Here is a 19,176-nt window from a genome sequence, read left to right on the forward strand (position 1 = left end):
GTTTATTTAGCACTCCTCTCCGCAAACGTCAGCGTTGGCCCTAGAGTACCTACAGGAGACTGACCTGCTCCGGGCTGTACTGCGCAGCCGCGGGTTCTCTCGGAGCACGCTCCTGACGCCCCGCCCCGAATGCGAGTCCCGCAAGCGCACATCGCTTTCTCTCAGACGCACCCCCGGAAACACTGGCAGTTTTAGGGGGCGGGACCGGTAAGCGTTTCCGGAGGCGGGAGGCGCAGGCTGAGGCGGTCGCGGCAGCTACGGCTTGAGCGGGCCCGGCGCCGGCCGCGGCGGAAAGTATCCCACCGGCGGGCTATGTGAGCGCCGAGCCCTTGGCAGGTATGGCAGAGTCAGGACAACGCGTAGCAAGGGGGCAGGAATGGAAACCGGAGAGGTTTGAAGGGTTCTCTGCAGGTTCCGGCGCGCTCACCGCTGACACCGCCAGGCCCATTGCGCCGACCGGGATGCTGAAGCCGCGCGCGGGACCGTTGGAGTCCCGGCGCCCTGGGTCCGACTCCTGCGGTCTCTGGCCAGCCCGGAGCTCGTGCAGCGACACCGAGGCCCCCGAGGCGGCCTCTCGTCCAAGGTCACCCTCCGGTGACGGACCTCGGCGGGCCAGAGCGCTTAGAGATCCCGCCACCCCTTCTTCCCCCCGTCAGACCGCCCCTCCGGCCTTTCGGGGGCGCGGAGTGGGCGCGGCTTGGCGACCTCTCGGTTGAGTCAAAGCCAGGAGAAAAACTGCGCTTGGGACTTGGCTGATATGGTCTCTGTTTACCTCTGCGTTTCACGTCTCTTGCTGTCTGTGTCACCTGTCATCACCTGCCCTTTATGCCTATTAACTCGGCCTCGGTCAGCTTTGTGTTTCTCTCGAACCCATCTCCTAGTATCTGGATCCTGTCTTCGTTTCTGTTTCCACCTTCTGTGTCCCTTGACCCTGTGTTCCCTCTTAGTCTACTCTGATTCACGGCCTTCCTGTCGGTCCAGCTCTTTACTCATTCTGTGCTTCTCTGCCAGTCGTATGTCTTTCTCTCTCGTTTCTGCCTCTCCTCACTGGCTTTCTCTGGGCGGGGCGGCCTGCCCGGACCTCTGAGCCATGGCAGGTGACTCATGACCCTGTGAAGCTTCCTACACTGGTGACATGATCAGCGACTAGACTGCAGTCTGACCTCAGCTCTGACAGGTGTCGCCCAAACGGTCAGGGTGTAGGCGCTCCTGGAGGACAGAAGGCCATCTGCAGGCCAAAGTAGCTTGATGAATCCTTGCTTTTTCTTACCCATGGTTTTTCAGAACTGCCGACTCTACTTCCCTTTGCTCCATTCACGTGGCTTCCAGGGTTCTAAGGAGCCTGCTCTCTGAGTTACCACTGCTTAACCAGGCCTGTGTACAGGCTGAGGAAGGGTCTGTCAGAGATCCTCTGCCCGCTGGGGCTCGTGGGGCAGTAGCAGGATTTCTGGGAGAGCTGTATGCTTAGTTTGAAAATCGTGTCACTATGTACAGTTAAATTGTGAGAAACCTAGTCGCTTGGCGTTCATTCTTTGCTCTACAAAAGTATTCAGTGGAGAAGTAAGCTGGACCCAAAAGAACAAATATTGAATGAGTCCACTTATATGAGGTATCTAGAATAGGCAGATTCATGGAGACAGAAAGTGGAGTATAGCTTTGCCAGGGGCTGAGGGTGTTGGCAAAATCTTGGTTCTCTGCGCACCAGTGCCCAACAGAAATACAGAGAGTCATGGAAGAGAAGGAAAAGAGTGGCTTTACTGCTTTGCCAGGCAAACGGGGAACAGAGTAGGCTAGCGCCTCAAGAGCTGTGCCCCACTCCCAGCTGAATAGAGAGAGGTTATATAGTCAGACTGGAATGTGTGATAGGATTAAGGCAGTCACAGTCTTGCATTCTTCTGCAAAGTTTCAAAAGGGTGGGATTGCTGACAAGATGCGTGTGCAGGGTCTTAGGTGGGCTTCCCAGGTGGCACAGTGGTAAAGAATCCACCTGCCAATGCAGGAGACTCAAGAGACTTGGGTTCAGTCCCCAGGTTGGGAAGATTCCCCTGGGGTATAAATAGCAAGCTTCTCAAGTATTCTTGCCTGGAAAATCCAATGGACAGAGGAGCCTAGTGGGCTCTATTCTGCAGGGTCACTGAGCACGAACACAGGGTCTTGGGTTCATTCTCCTAATCTTGATGAGCCTCTCTGGTCCCTTTAATCTTACCTCAGGTGATTTCTTGGCTGCTCCTCCCTTGATTAGCAACTTTTCTGCCCTTTGGAACTAAGAGAACGTTGTGGAGGCTGGAGTCTTGCGTATGGGAAATGGAGGACAAAAAAACCTCAGTGTCCTGGAGCCCCACAGGGCCCTGCTCAACATCAAGGGAGAGGAGAGGATGGAAAATTATTATTTAATGGATACAGGGTTTTAGTTTGGGATGATAAAAAATTCTTCAAACAGATAATGGTGGTGGTTGCGCAACTGCATAAATGTACTTAATGCCACTAATTGTAAACTTTAAATGGTTACAATGGTAAATTTTATGTTAAGTGTATTTTACCACAGTACCAAAAAGAAAGTTGTTGAATGTAGATTCCTGAAACTAACAAGCTCTTTGAAAATGTGATTTTAAAAATTCCATTCTGTAGCTTTTAGAAACATTTAGTTGAACTGACGTTTCTTGATGCCTGCTCTCCACAGCCAAGGTCCTTAGAAAAGGAGTTTGGTTAAAAGAATGTAGTTAAAATTTTCTACTTTTAGCACCCTGACTCTCCCTCTGTATTCATTGGGTTCAGTGCAGAAATCTGCTGCATAAGCAGGAAACTAGAGGATGGTTTTACTTTTCACTTGAAGAAAAATAGTCCTTTTATTATAATAATGAAAAATTATGTGTTATGTGTTTTCTGGTGGGAGAGGCCTTTGTTTTATGTTTTCTTATCTAAGCTGTCAGTTTGTAAGCTAGTTTATCAAGCTTTCTTATAAGATGTAGCAGCCAAATTACTGCCATATTGAATCCCTTGATATCATTGGTTATTTTATGTACCACCAAAGGAAGAGAAAGCTTTGGCAATTAAACTTCTGCTTTGTGCATGCTAAGTCACTTCAGTAGTGTCTCACTGACCCCATGGACTGTAACCTGCCAGGCTCCTCAGTCCTTGGGATTTCCCAGACAAGAATACTGGAGTAGGTAGCCTTTTCCTCCTCCAGGGGATCTTCCCCACCCAGGGATCAAACCTCCGATTCCTGAGTCTTCTGCGTTGGCAGGCAGATTCTTTACCAACTACACCACCTGGGAAGCCCAATTAAGCTGTTACATATGCTTTTTTACATGTTTAAACTTATTTAGATATTTTAAAGTTATATTCTAGTACATTTGTAAAAAGAAGAAAAGTGAAACAAACTGATTAAAATGTTCATTAACCTCCTTACTATTCCTACTCTTCTGAATACTTTTCAGTTCAGAGTTACACCTGTGCTTTTCCACAGTTTGTCCTGTGTGTCGTCAGAAGCATTGGTGAGGCTCTCAGGAAAGCTCTAGTACTGTTTAAGCAGAGACAACTGTTATAACTTCCACCTGGCCATCACATCCTGATTTCAGAAATTTGAAAATGTGCCTCTTATAATCAATTGACTATAGCTCTATATTAGTTTCAGGAACTTTTCCGTTTTACCTTTTTATGTTTGCAGTTAAAATACAAAGAGATTTTTGTCTCATTTGTAACATATTGAGGGGAAAAAAAACTTTTGTTGTGTATGTTGTAGAACATACAAAACAGCAAGTGCTATTTCTTCCTTCTGCTTTCTTGGTTCAGCTTCTTATCCTGAATTCTAATGAATATGAGAGTGCAGTTAAAAAACATGTCCTTGGCTTTACTGTAATGTTAATGGCAGGATGAGATGGTGGATGGCATCATCAACTCAATGGACATGAGTTTGAGCAAACTCCAGGAGATGGTGAAGGACCAGGAATCCTGGTGTGCTGCAGGCCATGGGTTCGAAAAGAGACACAACTGAGCTGAACGACTGAACAACAACAACAGCAATAGCAGGATGACTGATAAGTGGAGAGTTAGTGGTTAGAACAATAACTTCTCTTTTGAATCACAAAGAATTTTCCACACTGGATCATTTGCCCTGAAGTTTCAAGTAAAACATTCAGCTGTGGCAGGAATCAAACTTCATAAAGTAGGTAGCTTGTTTTTTAAAAATCCTAGAATAGGTTTTACCAAGTGCTCTGGCTGTGTGTGCTCAGTTGCTCAGTTGTGTCTGACTATAACCCTTTGGACTGGAGTCTGCCAGACTCCTCTGTCTGTGGGATTTTTTAGGCAAGAATACTGGAAATGGGTTGCCATTTCCTTCTCCGGGGATCTTCCTGACCGGAGGACTGAACCTGGGTCTCCTGCATTGCAGGCAGATTCTTTACCTACTGAGCCATCAGGTTGCAGGGGGTTGCGGGGGCGCGGATGAGCAGTGTGTTCCAGTTAGAAAATATAGGTATATTTGATTGATAATGGTCTAGAGAACAAAAAATACTTTTGCACAGAGTAGTTTAATTCTGTAAAATCACATAGGTATTTTGAGAGAGGTATCTAGTGAGAGTTCCAGAAAAACATCTACTTCTGCTTTATTGACTATGCCAAATCCTTTGACTGTGTGGATCACAGCAAACTGGAAAATTCTTCAAGAGATGGGAATACCAAATCACCTGAGCTGCCTCCTGAGAAATCTGTATGCAGGTCAAGAAGCAACAGTTAGAAGTGGACATGGAACAACAGACTGGTTCCAAATCGGGAAAGGAGTATGTCAAGGCTGTATATTGTCACCCTGCTTATTTAACTTATATGCAGAGTACATCATATGAAATACTGGGCTGGAGGAAGCACAAGCTGGAATCAAGATTGCTGGAAGAAATATTAATCACCTCAGATGTACAGATGACACCCTTACGGCAGAAAGTGAAGAAGAACTAAAGAGCCTCTTGATGAAAGTCTGTTGATGAAAGAGGAGAGTGAAAAAGTTGACTTAAAGCTCAGCATTCAGAAAACTAAGATCATGGCATCTGGTCCCATCACTTCATGGCAAATAGATGGGAAACAGTAGAAACAGTGACAGACTTTATTTTGGGGGGGCTCTAAAATCACTGCAGATGGTGACTGCAGCCCTGAAATTAAAAGACACTTGCTCCTTGGAAGAAAAGTTATGACCAACCTAGATGGCTTATTAAAAAGTAGAGATACTACTTTGCCAACAAAAGTCTGTCTAGTCAAAGCTATGGTTTTTCCAGTAGTTATGTATGGATGTGAGATTTGGATTATAAAGCTGAGTGCTGAAGAATTGATGCTTTTGAACTGTGGTGTTGGAGAAGATTCTTGAGTCCATTGGACTGCAAGGAGATCAAACCAGTCCATCCTAAAGGAAATCAGTCCTGAAGATTCATTGGAAGGACTGATGCTGAGCTGAAACTCCAATACTTTGGCCACCTGATGTGCAAAGCTGACTCATTTGAAGAGACCCTGATGCTGGGAAAGGTTGAAGGCGGGAGGAGAAGGAGATGAAAGAGGATGAGATGGTTGGATGTCATCACTGAGTCAATGGACATGGGTTTGGGTAGACTGCGGGAGTTGGTGATGGAGAGGGAGGCCTGGCATGCTGCAGACCATGGGGTTGCAAAGAGTCGGACATGACTGAGCGACTGAGCTGCACTGAACCATGGTGATACAAGATGTTAACATTTAAAGAAAGCTGAGTGACAGTCATGGAGGAACTCAACACTTTTTGTAACTTTTCTATAAATCTAAACTTATTCAAAAATTAAAACTTTATTTAAAAAATGCAAAGGCAGTAGCTCAGAAGGTAGAAAAGCTGATATAACAGAAAATATCAGTCATGATTACTTTTCTTTGCCACTCACCCACAGATACAATTTTATTAGCAAGACACTGGTACACAGTGAATGGCACCAGCATCTCTCACATTTTTAATGTGATTTTTCTTTTCAGAAAGCACTGTGATTTTAGTTTGAAACAAAACTAAGAAATGGGTTCCTCTTTGTCATTTATTCTTACTGTCTTTTGATGGTCATGGCATAAAGAATTTTAGCCCAGGAATGCATCTTTTCTTTAGGTAAGCTATAAACTTGCTAAAAATACAGTTTTTAAAATTATCTACTAAAATGGTTTCTTTTTCAGTAATTTTTTACTGAAATAATAATGTAATTGTATTTACATTAGACCAGAAGGTTCTTTTACTTCTGAGGAGTAGATACTGCGCATTTTAAGGCCAATCATTGCCATTCTTTGTTAGAGAATTTAACTTCCAAGAAACTTCTCTAAGTGACATTTTTTTTTCACTTAGAAAAATATTAGATTTGGAATTACATTTCTATTTGAATCCTAACATACCACTTCTGAGATATGTGACCTGGGACAGATCTTTTAACCTTTCTGAGCTTCAGTTTAACTCATGAGTGTGATAGTATAAAGGCTATTGCCACCCCTGAGTTTACATAGTCTGCTTAGTGAACTGTAAAGCATTTGGCTAAAGTATTTGAGTAGGCATGGGGTGTTGGTATTTTTGTACATTTGTGCCAGACTAGAGATTTACTAAAGTAACATTTATTGTGTTTAAATGTGCTCTCTACAGTAAGCATGCAAATTACCATGCACTCTGATTAAGAAATCTCTGGAGGGCTTCAAGAAGAGTCACTGGTGGGTCACCTTCCCTATTATACTGTTGTCTTGTGTGTTTTTAGGATATGGAATTGGTGTTTAAACAGTATATAAAGCTTGACATACAATTCTTCAGCTAAATAATAGATGTAGGCTACAATTAAACTCATCAGAGTTGGAAAGGGTCTTGTAGGTCATCTAGTTCATATTTACCCTTTGTCCTCTGCTCTTAAAAAGCCAGATTAGAACTTCCCTAGTGGTCTAGCGGTTAAGACTGTGAGCCTCCACTGCAGAGGCTTCAGGTTTGATCCCTGGTCAAACCTCACATGCCACGGGATATGGTCAAAAAAATTAAAAAAAAAAAGAAAAGCCAGATTATTTTAGGGAACAATGGAGGGAGTTAGCTAGGATTGGTGTGTTTGTTTTAGAACTGCTACTATTGGATTAAAAAAAAAATGTATACAAGGTGACATAAAATTGCTAGTACTTCATTAAGTCTGAAGATGGCGAGTAATTTGCTCTGATTGCATTGCACACTGTAGACTGTTTTGGTTATTTGTGAAAATAATCTTTACCTTTCATACTGCCTCATCTCTCAGACTATTGGGTCTGAGCCGGTGTTTTGAATTTAAGTTCCAGCTTCATCACTTACTGGTTGTATGACCTTAGGTACATAGTTTAGCCTCTCGTCTATTTTTTATTCTTTACAATAGGGGTAAAAAATATCAAGTGATTTTTTTTATGAGGATTAATTTATGAGAATATATAAAGTGCTTTACATAGATCTGTTACAATACATTCATTAAATAAATGGTCCATGCGATTACCTGTCCTACTAATTATGACATTGTCCTGCTTACCCAGTGGGATTGGTAACTAGTTTACCTTGCATGCATGCTAAGTCACTTCAGTCGTGTCCGACTCTTTTCAACCGTATGAAGTGTAGCCCACCAGGCCCCTCTGTCCATGGGATTCCCCAGGCAAGAAGACTGAATGAAGTGGGTTGCCATGCCCTCCTCCAGGGGATCTTCCCAACAAAGAGACTGAGCCCTTATCTCTATGTCTCCTGCATTGGCAGGTGGGTTCTTTACCACTAGCACCACCTGGGAAGCCCAACTAGTTTATCTTGCATTACTCTGTTTTTAAAAACTGCTTTATCATGACATAATTCATATGCAGTTTAGAGTTTTTTTTAGTATATTCAATGAGTCAAATACCCATCAAAGATTGAGGGCAGGAGGAGAAGAGGGCAACAAAGGATGAGATGGTTGGATGGTGTCACCGACTCAATGGACATGAGTTTGAGCAAACTCAGGGAGATAGTGAAGGACAGGGAAGCCTGGCTTGCTGTAGTCCATGGGGTCTCAAAGAGTCAGATGTAACTTAGTGACTCAACACCACCACCACAATTTAATTTTAGAATTTTTGTCTCCCCTTTTAAACAAACCAATTAGCAGTCACTCCTTATTTCCTTGCCCTGTAGTTTCTTGCAACTGCTGACTTATTTTTGCCTCTGAAATTTGCTATTCTGGACATTTCATGTCAGTGGGGTCATACAAGATTTAGCCTTTTGTGTCTGACTTCTTTCACTTGGCATGATGTTTCAAGGTTTGGACTTCTGATATATATCAATACTTCATTTTTATTGCCAAAAGGATGTTATGATGCATGTAGTATGTAATAAAATGGAATAATATTCCATTGTATAGTTATACCATGTTCTATTCAGTCATCAGTTGAGGACATTTGGGTTATTTCCAATTTTTGGCCATTATGAATAATGCTGTTAGAGACATTCATGTATGTTTTCTGTGGACATCATGTTTTCGTTTTGGGTAGATACCAAAGAGTAGAATTGTTGAGTTATATGATAACCCTGTTTAACTTTTTGAGGAGCTACGGAACTGTTTTCTAAATTGGATGCACCATTTTACATTCCCACTATCAATGTTGCTGTTCAGCCGCCCAGTTGTGTCTGACTCGGCGACCCCGTGGACTGCAGCACATCAGTCCTCCCTGTCCTGCACCATCTCCCAGAGTTGGCTCAAGTTTGTGTTCATTGCACTGGTAATGCCATCCAGCCATCTCATCCTCTGACACCCTCTTTTACTTCTGCCGTCAATCTTTCCCAGTATTAGGGGCTTTTCCAATGAGTCATCTGTTTGCATCAGATGACCAAAATACTGCAGCTTCAGCTTCAGCATCAGTCCTTCCAATGAATATTCAAAGTTGATCTCCCTTTAGATTGACTCGTTTGATCTCCTTGCTTTCCAAGGGACTTTCAGGAGTTTTCTCCAGCACCACAGTTCGAAGGCATCAATTCTTTGGTGTTCTGCCTTTATGGTCCAGCTCTTACAACCATATCTGACCACTGGGAAGACCATAGCCTTGACTATACAGACCTTTGTTGACAGAGTAATGTCTCTGCTTTGCAATGCACTGCCTAGGTTTGTCATGGCTTTCCTGCCAAGAAGCAGTCATCTTCTGATTTCATGGCTGCAGTCACCGTCTGCAGTGATCTTGGAGCCCAAGAAGAGGAAATCTGTCACTCCTTTCACTTTTTCCCCTTCTATTTGCCATGCAGTAATGGGGCTCCGGGAGATGGTGATGGACAGGGAGGCCTGGCGTGCTGCGATTCATGGTGTCACAAAGAGTCGGACACGACTGAGCGACTGAACTGAACTGAATGGGGCTGAGTGCCATGGTCTTAGTTTTTTTAATATTTAGTCTTAGCTCTTTCACTCTCCTCCTTCACCCTCATCAAGAGGCTCTTTAGTTCCTCTTTGCTTTCTGCCATTAGAGTGGTGTCATCCACATATCTGAGGTTGTTGATGTTTCTCCCGCCTATCTTGATTCTGGCTTGTAACTCGTCCAGTGGGGCATTTCTCATGATGGACTCAGCATATAGGTTAAACAAACAGGGTGACAGCAGACAGCTGTACTGCAGTGTATAAGGGTCCTAATCCTTCCGTATCCTCTCTAACACTTGTTAGTGTCTGTCTTATCACAGCCATCCAAGTGGGTGAGAAGTGATAGCTCATTATAGTTTCAATTTGCATTTCCCTAATGAATAATGATACTGGACTTCTTTTGTGTGTCCTACTTGGGGAAATGTCTGTTCAAATCCTTGACCCATTTTTCAGTGGGTAGTCTTTTTATTATTGAATTTTAAGAGTTCTTTATGTATTCTGGAGTATGAAGTGGCAACCCACTCCAGTATTCTTGCCTGGAAATTTTTATGGACAGAGAAGCCTGGTGGGCTACAGTCCATGGGATTGCGAAGAGTCAGATACCATACCACTACCACCACCGTATGTATTCTGTATACAAGTTGCTTGTAAGTTACCTGATTTGAGTATGTTTTCTCCCATGTTGTAAGTTATGTTTTCTTGATAGTATTATGTGTACTTTGGCCCACTCTTGTATCTTCCTGCCTACTGACTCAGTAGGTCCCATTGATTCTGTTTTCCATATTCATTGTTACTTTCATTGCCTCAAACCTAGACCATATTTACTGAAATCTTAGAATTGGCCTTTACTTTAGGCTTGCTCCTGCTTTAAGTCCATCTGTAAATTATCCTTTCTGAACATTTTTCACAGCATGTCACACAAAAGTTTTCAGTGCTGCCCCCAGTGCCCCATTTAAAGCTCAGACTCAGCCTTTAGCAGGGTAGTGCCAGTCATTCTTTTCAGATTTATCTCTCACTACCCCTGTCACTTGTAGAAGGAAGCACAGGCAGTGATGCCCATGCCGCCAGAGGTGGTCTTGAATGGAAGAAAGCTTTTAAGAGGGTCTTCTGGTGGTAATTTTACCATAAAATAAGTTCTTGCCCTCAGTGTGATGGTACCAGTAACTCAGTTTCTTCAGTGTGTCACACTCATAATACACTCAACCTACAAGAAATTAAAGCAAAATGCTGTCTGGTTTATAATTTTTCTTTTCTGTGTTAATAAGTGAGAGAGTTATGTTTTTTCTTTGTCCATTTTTGATACTGTGGTTTTATAAAAAATACCAAGTTTTCTTATATCTTTGTTCCCTTTCCCCTTTCTTCCTCCTCTGAAACAGTTTATATAACATAGGAATTCGTTTTAAAGAATTTTCCCATAAAATATACTGGCCTGGTGAGCTTTGGGCAGTCATTTGAATATGCTTTGTCATTTCTCCACAGTTACTTATCTCTTTAGGTGTGTCTATTCTTCTATGAAGTTTTTTTTTTTTTTTTTAAATCAATGTGACATTGAAATTTATTAGGGGAAAATTGTCTTCTGTTTTAAAAAGTTTCTGTCGTGTGATTATATTTTGTTTCATTTCTTATTCCTAATTTTCTGAATTTGACATTGCTGGTTTTACATTATTTGTTGTTATTGCTCAGTCGCTAAGCTTTTCTTCTGCATTGTTAATTCTGTTGTTATACCCAGCCAGTGTTTGTTTGTCTTTTAATTTATAGTTCAATTTTGGAGTTCCTGTGTGTTTGTTAGTTTTCCTGTGTACCTACCATGCTTAATTTTTATGAACATATGAAATGTAGAATTTTCTACCAGTTGTAGAAGTCTGTCATTTCTGGGTCTGTTTCTGTTGATCAATTTTTTTTCTCTCTCTCCTTATTATGAATTATATTTTCCTTCTTTGCATGCCAGGTGATTTTTTTTTTTTTAATTGGATGCCATACACAAATTTTACCTTAGTGGGTTCTGGATTTTTTGTGTTGTATAAATATCCTTAAGCTTTGTTCTGAAACACATTTAAGTTACTAGGAAATATTTTGATCCTTTTGAGGCTTGTTTTTAGACTTTATTTAATGGAACCAGAATTGCATTTTGTCTGAAGCTAATTTGTTCCCACTGTTGAGGCAAGATTCTCCTAAATACTCAAGGTTTTACACTCGGAAGTTTTCTTCTATTAGATACTTTGATTATTCCTTCTGCTCCATTCATTTTGTTCTTTCTTTCAAGGACTTTTAACTAGCCATATTTTGGAACTATATTCTCTGTTCTCCTGTTCTGTTATCTTCTACCTTGCTGTTATCCTATTTTTATCCTCCTCCTGCATAAACATTCCTCAGAGTGCTTCCACATTATTGATTCCATTTTTCTACTCCTTACCGCCTATTTAAATTTCTGCTCTCTTTTAGTTTCCTTATATCTTGTTCTTTTTGCATCATTCTACTGTTTTATCTTCCCTAAATTTTCATTCACAGAAATCACATTTTCATGCTTGTGGAAAACATCAGTTTAAAAAGGTATTCTAAACTGTACTCTTTGTTTACACTTTACTATTTTCTTCTTTTTGGTTATTGTAGAATCTATTTACAGAATAAAACAGTGTTGGGAAACATTTTGTTCAGGTCTGAAAGTTTCCCCCCTTTTGGATAGATCATTTTGGATAGATCACTTTATACCTGAATGCTGTTATAGTCAACTGTTAGCTCTTTTGCTGGAGGATGGGTTGATGATATTGACATCAGTGTTATAACGAGTTAAAAAAAAAAACTAGGTTGAGACATTGTTAGGCAAACTTGAGCTCCATGCAATTTGTTCTGTGTTGGTGAAATTGTTTTACCAGGGGCCAACTTGTGTTTCTTTGGTCTAGCTGACAAAGGATGGGCTATGTCTTTGCTTCCTTCCTGGGGCTACTAATGAGGCCCACCCTTTCATATCAAGTCTTTAAAAATTTTCTGCTGAGGCAGTGTGCAACCTTTGGTACCCAGTGCAGCCATCTCTGAATGTTGCCAGAATGCAGGACCTTTCCTGTGGTCTGCCCTCTTTAACTGTGGGCCTTCCTGATGAACAGGTACCTGCTGGTCCTCTGTCAGGATTACTGCTGCCAGAATTGCCTGGTGTAGCAAGGGGAGTTGCCAGGGCAGGGTCTCCCTTTAGCCTGGCCCCATCTCCACTAGATCCTTAATTAAAATTTGTTGCATAAAGACAGCTCTGATCCCTGCTTTTCAGGCTAATCTTTTTGTTTCTTATATTTTTTGGTTTGGATGTAGTAGATGGAAAGAATTATATGCTGCTTGCAAGTCTTCCTTTTAGCCTGGTGACCACCAAAATTTATAGTGACGATATATAACTTTAGAATACACCAGGTTCCCTCCTCTGAATTCCTCATGATTTGTAATCCTCTTACGGTGCTTATATCAGGCTTTGCATTGAGTAACAGGATTATATGCATGGGGTTTTTTGCATGTTTTTTTTAATCCCCCTACCAGATCATAAACTCTGGACAGTGACATTCCTTCATCGTCTTAGAAATCCCCCTCGTACTTTGCACATAGTGTTTTATGTTGTGGGGCGCTTGAAAATGTTCTTTTGTGGTGAGTTAATTACTTCTGTGAAACTCTTAACAATTGAAATGGCAACTACTATTATATAGACCTCAGTTGCCTGTGAGTTTGTAAATATTATTTGCTTCTGTGCTGTCATGTCCAACTCTTTGCGACCCCATGGACTGTAGCCTGCGAGGCTCCTCTGTCCGTGAAATTTTCTAGCAAGAATCCTGGAGCAGGTTGCTGTCTTGTACTCCAAGGGATCTTCCTTACCTGAGGATCAAACCCATGTCTTTGGCATATCCTTCATTAGTAGGTGGGTTCTTTACCACTGCGCTACCTGGAAAGTCCAGTATTGCTTATATAACAGGGAAACCTGTAGGAGAGATTTAGACTTTGCATGTTACAAGATAAGAGAATATGTAGAAGTGCCAGAATCATTCAAATTTAAGGGTAGAGGTCAAATACTTATTAAATTACAAAGATTATTACCATCTCGACAGAGTTAAAAAATAAAGTTACATGACGTTTTTCCAATTGTTTTTTAGTATGTGGTAAAACATACATGTTATTCAATTTGCTACTTTAACCATTTTCAGGTTACTTATATTCCAGTATTGTGCCTGACGTGACTTATATTCTAGTATTATATAGTCAGCACCACTTTCTAGTTCCAAAATATTTTCATCACCCCAAATAGAAACTCTATCCATTAAGCAATAACCCCCCATTCCTTATTCACCCAAACCCGTGACAACCTCTAATCTACTTTCTCTGTATTTGTCTCTTCTAGATACTTGACAAAAGTAGAATTATACAACATTTGTACTTTGTTTCTGGCTTACCCTAACGTTTAGTATGTTTTAGTGTAATGTTTTCAGTGTTCATCCATGTTGTAGCATATATCAACTTCATTCCTTTCTGTTTGTGTTCTGTGTGTCTTTTCAATATAATTGACTTATAATGTTGAAGTCCTCTGTTTCCTTATAGAGCTTTTGTCCTGTTTTTCTAGATGCGTTGAAGTCTCCCCCTGTTAGTGTACATCTGTATGTTTCTCTCTTGAGTTCTGTTCATTTCTGCTTCATATAGATTTCTTTTGTTAGGTGCGTATATGTTTTTGTCATACATTCTTGAAAGTGAAACTTTTATCAGTGTATAATATCCATCTTCTTGTAACCTTTTTGACTTAAAATCTATTTTGTCTGATAGTGTTAATAATGTAGTCACCCCCCTCTCTTTCGGTTTCTCTTTGCGTTAGTCACCTTTTCCATTATTTTACTTTGAACATCTTTGTGCCTCTGTAACTGAAGTGAGTCTCTTATAAACAGGGTATAGACTGTGTTTTTTAACCTATTCTCCAAGTCTCTTGCCTTTTAACTGGAGAGCTTAATCTACTTCATTTGAAAAAAATTACTGATAAAGATGGATTTATTTCTACTGTTTATTTCTAGCTATTTTCTGTGTATCTTATGTGTTTTTTGTTCCCCTTATTGCCTTTTAGGTTTTTGGTAAACATTTCTTGCATCTTCTCAACCTTTGCCTCCTTTCTTTTTCCGAGATCCTAAATCATATTCACTGTCATTGTTCTGCATTCTTTTTCTGGAAGGTTGCCTATCTCCACTTCTTTTACTTGTTTTTCTGGGATTTTGTCTTGCCCCTACATCTGGGACATAACTTTCTGCTTTTTCATACTGATTAACTTTCTGTAAAGTGGTTTTGTTCTAGTTGTGGGATTGTGGTTCTTGCTTCTTCTGTCTGTCCTCTGATGCAGCAGGGTAAGAGGTTTGTGTAAGCTTCCTGATTGGAGGGACTGGTGGTGGGAAAAACTGGGTCTCCCTCCAGTGGGCAGGACCTTGCTCAGTAAAGCTTTAATCCAGTTATCTGCTGATGGGTGGGGTTGTGCTCTCTCCCTGGTAGTTTTTGGGCCTAAGGCGACCCAGCCCTCTGGGCTCTGGGCTGTATGGTCAGGGTAATGGCAAACTTCCAAAAGAGTTTACGCCAAAGAAGACCTTCCCAGACAGCTGCTGCCGTCCCCCCATCCCTGTGGTGAGCCCCTGCTGACCCACACCTCCCCTGGAGACCCTCCAACACTAGCAGATCGTTTCAGATCAGTTTCCTGTGGAGTCACTGCTCCTTTCCTCTGAGGCTTGGTGTATGCAAGGTTTTGTTTGTGCCCTCCAAGACTGGAGTCTGTTTCCCCCAGTCCTGTGGAAGTCTTGTCATCAAATCCTGCTGGCCGTCAAGGTCAGATTCCCTGGGGATACCCAGTCCCTTTGTCGAGTCCCCAGGCTGGGAAGCCTGACAGTGGGGTTTAGAACCTTCACAACAGTGGAAGAACTTCTTTGGTATTATTGTTCTCCAGTTTGTGGATCACCCACCCAGCAGGTATGGGATTAGATGTTATTGTAATTGTGCCCCTCCTACGGTTTCGCTTCTTTCTCTTTGGACGTGGAGTATCTTTTTTAGTGGGCCCCAGCGTCCTCCTGTCAATGGTTGTTCAACAGCTAGTTGTGATTTTGGTGCTCTCGCAGGAGGAGATGAGTGCACTCCTTCTACTCCACCATCTTGAACCCCCCCTTATTGCCTTTTAATTGAGATTTTTGTTTTATATATTGTTTAGATTCCCTTCTTTCCTTTTTATGTATATTTTTAGTTATTAGTAGTTATCTTGAGGTTTACAATTAACATCTTAAAAGTTATAACAAGCTATTATCAGTAGTATATTAAAAAACAGAGATATTACTTTGCCGACAAAGGTCTGTCTAGTTAAAGCTATGGTTTTTCCAGTAGTCATGTATGGATGTGAGAGTTGGACCATAAAGAAAGCTGAGCGCCGAAGAATTGATTCTTTTGAACTGTGGTATTGGAGAAGACTCTTAAGAGTCCCTTGGACTCCAAGGGACTTGGACTGCAAACCAGTCAATCCTAAAGGAAATCTGTCCTGAATATTCACTGGAAGGACTGATGCTGAAGCACCAGTACTTGGGCCACCTGATGTGAAGAACTGACTCATTGGAAAAGACCTTGATGCTGGAAAAGATTGAAGACAGGAGAAGGGGATGACAGAGAATAAGTTGATTGGATGGCATCACCAACTTGATGGACATGAGTTTGAGCAAACTCCGGGAGTTGGTGATGGACAGGGAGGCTTGGCGTGCTGCAGTCCATGGGTTTGCAAAGAGTCGGACACGACTGAGCAGCTGAACGGACTGACTGATCGGTAATATGTGAAAACTCTACTCCTATACATCTTCATCCCTCCCTCTTCATATTGTTGTTGCCACTGATTACATCTTAATACAGCAGTCCCCAACCTTTTTGGCACCAGGGACCTTTTTCATGGAAGACAGTTTTTCCACAGAGCAGGGCTGGAGGGGTGGTTTCAGGATGATTCAAGTGCATTACATTTATTGTACACTTTATTTCTAATCCAGTGCCACTTCTGAACTAACAGGAGGTACTGGTCTGCAGCCTGGAGGTTGGGGACCCCTGTCTTAATACATTGTGTGCCCAATAACATAGACTTATTGTTTTATTCATTTGCCTTTTAAATCATTCAGGAAAACAGAGGAGTTGTAAACCAAAAGTGTAATAATATCGGCTCTTACATTTACCTATGCTATTACTTTTACTGGTAGCCTATTCGTTCATATGCTTTGAATTACTATCAAGTGTTCTTTTATCTCAGCCTGAAGGACACCTTTGTCATTTATAGAGGAAGCTTACTAGTAGCAAACACCCTTCGCTTTTGTTTATCTGGGAGTGTCTTAATTTCTCTCTCTTTTTAAAAAAATATTTACTTATTTGGCTGTGTCGGGTCTTAGGTGCGGTGTGCAAACTCGTAGTTGCAGTATGTGAACTCTTAGTTGTAGCCTGTAAAATCTAGTTTCCTGACTAAGGATCAAACCCAGGCTGCCTGTGTTGAGAGTGCAGTTTTAGCCGTTGGGTCTCCTTCATTCTTGAAAGGATAGTTTTGCAGATATGAAATTCCTGGTTGACAGATCTTTCTTGTAGCACTTTAAATATGTCGTGTGCTGCCTTCTGAGCACCATGGTTTTTGATTAGCAGTTAGCTGTTAGTCTTACTGAAAGTAAAAGTGTTAGTCACTCAGTTGTGTGTCTGACTCTGTGACCCCATAGGGTGTAGCCTGCCAGGCTCCTCTGTCCATTCACTTCTCCAAGGCAAGAATACTGTAGTATTGCCATTCCCTTCTCCAGGGGATCTTCCTGACCCAGGGGTTGGAACCCGGGTCTCCTGCGTTGCATGCATATTCTTTACTGTCTGAGATACCAGGGAAGTCCAAGTCTTACCGAGGATCCCTTTTAGGTGATGAGTGGCTTGTTTCTTGCTGCTTTCACGATTCTCCATTGTCTCTTACTTTCCACTGAGAAATGGAATATTTCCCGCCATATCAGTAAACAAGGACGTCATAGTTAATAGCAGTTTCAGCCACCAGGATGGTGAACTGGTGAGCAGTGAGGGAACTCAGGATGTGAAAATGCAGGATACTGGCCCCAGATAGATGGCACGCATATCAGAGGAATGATTTCAGTGAGCCCAGACTCTTTTGTCTTCCCACACATAGAAAAATGTGAAATTCCTTAGCCTGACATATTTGGTTTTCTTTAATTATAAATACTCTTTTGACTTTCCCAAATACCTTTCCTTTGTTGGAAACCTTCCTATATGTCCTCCCTCTCTTGCCTCCTCAGAGCAGTTTCTCAGAGCTATCTGAAACACTGTTTCCAGGGCTGCAGTCCTCATTTTGCCCCAAATAAAACTTAACTTGCAGCTCTCACATTGTGCACAAAGTTTTTTTTCCAACCCCACTATTTGACTTACAATGTATCTTATGTGGATCTCTTTATCTACTTGGAGTTTGTTAAACTTCTTGGATGTGTACCGTTTATGTCTTATCAAATTCAGGAAAATATATCATTTCTATTCTTTTTTCTGCTTCTGAGACTGATTTGCATGTTGGTATATTTGGTTTTCCATAGTACCGCAGATTGTGTTTCTTTTTCTTTGTTCCTAATACTCCTCAGACTGGATATTTCAATTGCTTTACATTTGAGTTTGATGAAGTTTTTTCCTTTTGCCTGCTTAAATCTGCCATTGAACTCCTCTTATGAATTTTTAATTTTAACTTGTATCTGTTTCCTTGGTCTGCCATAATAAAATACCACAGGCCAGGTGGCTTAAGCAATGAGAAGTTATTTTTTTCACAGTGTCAGAGGCTTGAAGTCTGAGAGCAAAATGCTGGCAGATTTGGTTTCTCCTGAGGCCCTTCTCTTTGGCTTGCAAGTGCCCCCTTTTCATTGTGTGTTCACATTGCACACATGCCTGATGTCTCTGTCCAAATTTCATTTCTTTTAAGAACACTAGTCATCTTGGATTAGGTCCCACCCAAACAGCCTCCTTTTAACTTTACCTTTTTAAAGGCCCTAAATCCAAATATAGTCACATTCTGGAGTACTGAGGGCTAGGGCTTTAACATCGGGGAATTGGAAGGATGCAATTTAGCCCATAATGCAGCTATTAAAATTTCCAGCTCCAGAATTTCTATTTGATTGCTTTTTACAATTTCGATCTCTTTATTGACATTGTTCTCCTGATTTTCTTGAACTCTTTGTCCATAGTTTTCTTTAACAGTTTGAGCAGGTCCACAGCAGTTGACTTTAACAGATCTAACTAGCTCTTAACAATGTCTGGTATTCCTCAAGGATAGTTTCTAATTTTTTTTCCCCTGTGAATGTACCTTTTTTTCCTTTTTTTGTGTGTATTTTGTGTATTTCTGTGTAATTTTTGGTTCAGAACTGGATATTTTTAGTATTCTAATGGGATAGCTCTTGAAATCAGATTCTTCCCTTCCTAGGGGATTTTTTGTTCATTTCTTGTTGATGGCTGCTGGGGTCTATATGGTGGTTTTTTCCAAACTGTTTTGCAAAGTCTGTACTCCTTGTTGCATATAGTCCCTGAAGTTTTTGTTGCTTTAGCTATGTGGTAGGCTGTGTCCTGACAGAGATTTCCTTAAGTGTTTGGGCCCAGGAAATAGCGGGAAAGGTGTGTGTATTTTAAAATCTTATGATGGATGCTACTGGGGAAACCACGCAGCCCGAGACAAAGCTGCATGGATCCGCCAGACTGGCCAAGAGGCAAAAACCCCAATTTTTGAAGAACACCGTTCTTCTACCCTAGCATCAGCTAGGCACTCTTGGAAACTGGGCCACTGTCTTACAGATTGTGGCAGGAGGAAATGGCA

The 19,176-nt window shown here is 41.5% G+C and overlaps 1 protein-coding gene across 4 annotated transcripts in view; it reads left to right on the forward strand.

Moving 5' to 3' along the window:
- The first annotated feature begins 232 nt into the window (after positions 1-232).
- The window catches only part of ZBTB43 (zinc finger and BTB domain containing 43), a 29,021-nt gene continuing 10,077 nt past the window's right edge, over positions 233-19,176 (forward strand). For all 4 annotated transcript variants that reach the window (XM_010844091.1, XM_010844090.1, XM_010844093.1 and 1 more), the window contains exon 1: positions 233-336. The gene's annotated coding sequence lies outside the window, so the exon portion shown is untranslated. The remainder of the gene's footprint in view (positions 337-19,176) is intronic.

The sequence above is a fragment of the Bison bison genome, unplaced genomic scaffold, assembly GCF_000754665.1.
Source record: "Bison bison bison isolate TAMUID 2011002044 unplaced genomic scaffold, Bison_UMD1.0 scf7180017864193, whole genome shotgun sequence".
NCBI lineage: Eukaryota > Metazoa > Chordata > Mammalia > Artiodactyla > Bovidae > Bison > Bison bison.